This window comes from Salvia splendens, chromosome 7 (genome assembly GCF_004379255.2).
Source record: "Salvia splendens isolate huo1 chromosome 7, SspV2, whole genome shotgun sequence".
NCBI lineage: Eukaryota > Viridiplantae > Streptophyta > Magnoliopsida > Lamiales > Lamiaceae > Salvia > Salvia splendens.
The window spans coordinates 3,330,042-3,332,401 of NC_056038.1; the positions used below are offsets into that span (position 1 = coordinate 3,330,042).

General features: G+C 37.8%; 1 long non-coding RNA gene across 1 annotated transcript; it reads left to right on the forward strand.

The window, feature by feature from the left end:
- The first annotated feature begins 1,691 nt into the window (after positions 1–1,691).
- Positions 1,692–2,360, forward strand: LOC121741094. Its single transcript, XR_006037778.1, has 2 exons — positions 1,692–1,851; positions 2,023–2,360. It is a non-coding gene; the product is annotated as an uncharacterized LOC121741094 (long non-coding RNA).

The following is a 2,360-nucleotide window of genomic DNA, read 5'->3' on the forward strand; positions in this document are numbered from 1 at the left end:
GAGGAGATTGAGTTCTCCTGTGATTCCGGTACCGAGGAGGAACTGGAACATGTTGGGGACGGGGATTCTTTCTCCTGGGAGATGCGACACTACTGCGGTAGTGACTTTCTTGTGCGGAGGGAGAAGGAGAATCCGTCGTTTTCGTCTCCGGCTGCTTTTGGCTTTTTTGCAGGAAGGTTAAGAATTCCTCCTGCTTCGCCGCCAAAAACTGCTTGACAGCCTCATTCAAATCGGGCTGCTGGGAAGACTCAGTGGGACGATTTTTGGAGCGGCTTGTTCCTTCGCCATGAGAACTGGTGGTGGATTTATCCCTAGGCTGTTTTCCAGACCTATGGGATGGATTGGCTTCCTCCTGGTTCTCACGGGCAGGAATACGGGTACTCTGCGATCTGGTATGCATTTTTTGGGTGGAAAAAATGGATCAAAAATTCGCTTTATCACAAATTTTGTTCTCTGTTCCCACAGACGGCGCCAGTGATGAATCCGCGAATTTTTGATGTTAGTAAATGCTGGTAGAGAATAAAGACTACGACGCAATGAATTTACGTGGTTCGATTTACTGAAGTAAATCTACGTCCACGGGAAGAAGGGAGGGCAAGATTGTATTGCTTGATCTGGGATTACAGCTTACAACACAGACTTGCTATATGATATTTTATCTCTAGAGAGCTTAACCCTTTTCTATCTGATCTAAGTTCTATTTATACATTGAACTAGGATCGTGGTTTGCAGCCCCACTAACAAGATCGTGGGTGAGCAATAACTGCTCAATAACTGCTTCGTACCACTAAATAGATCGTGGGTATAGTGGAGGTCGTGGAGGCCTTTCATGAGTCCACTAACTCCTAGTTCGGTCGAATGCTGAGACCGAACTGCTAGACTTTACCGATCAGCTCTTGCCGATCTGAGAGGAGAGCTTGACTGGTCGGCTTTTACCGAGCTGTAGGCTGAGTCCGAACTCTTTGGTCGTGCCGAACTCTTTGGTGCCGAACAGATACTCTTTCTTGGGCTCTGGGCTGATGGGCCGTCACTGTTATTGGGCTTGCCATTAGGGTTTAGTTCGTACCCCATCAATAGAGATTTTTATGTATGCTTTTAATCTATGTACTATAATTTATCTTTAATTATGGTTATTGCTGTGGTCTAGAACATCATTATTTTGGCCCTAATTTTCCATTTATGTTTCATTTTTTGTTAAATATTGTGAGTGATTTTTTTTGGCGTGGCCTAATTCATTATGACATGGATCGATTTATTTAAAAAGTAAAAAGTAGATTTTGACAACTTTAGTTTATGTTTTTTTTTGCAAACAGGATCTCTATATATTTCATCATAATATCTGGTATTTTAGCTAATTTCCGTAGCCTCGAACAATATATTCTTCTTAATAAACTCAAATCTACTTATTAAATTATCCATGTAAATAAATAATAATTTGAAATAGGAGTATCATTATTCAGTCAAAGGGTTGGCACAAAGTCAAAGTTATGATTTTGTCCATCGACAATCAAATGTACAAACTAGTAGTAATAAATATATATAGTATGTATTATTATGTAGTTATTATAATTGTTCAAAGCTTATGAAAAGATTTCCTAAGAAAATGACCAAATTGCCCTTCCCTTATAAAATTATTGAACTCCCTACCTCTATAAATTTATCCATCCTATTTAAGTCCTAGCTACTTGAATAGATAGCTCTCAACTTCACAAAACTATTGGAAAAATCATGGCCAAGAACCTCTCTCTTTGCATCACGATCTTCCTCCTATTCCTAACATTTTCCGACAACCTCCTGGCCCGGCCCGAGTCCACGTTCTCCGACGTCACTCCCGTTGAAATTCACGGCAAGGTAATTATCTATATTCTGTAGTTCTTAATCGATAATTAAATTATTTTTTATTGCACTTCACTAAAATGTATGTATGCATAAACTATAATGGTTATGTTCAAAATTACGAATTTATATTTGATTATTAAACCTAATTAGTTGTAATTTATTTGATCATATAATGATGATTAGGGTTATGGAGTAGAGAGAGCCAGGGGGGAAGGAGAAGACGAGTGGTTGATGAGAAGTACTCTTGAGGCTCACATCGACTATATCTACACTCAGAAACAGAAGCAACCTTGATCATTATTTAAAATATTATTTATATGTGACATCTAATTTTTGTAATACTAGTATATTCTAAGTTTTTATGATCAGAAATAGGGACTCCTATGTTCTTCTGTGATGTGTTTTTCAGTCTTGTATTATGTTAACATTTATTTGAGTGTAATATATATGTTTATGCACATGTCAGTCCAAAAGGTTATTTTGTTCTTTAATGAGACATTTTTATGTTTTTCTTGATGATA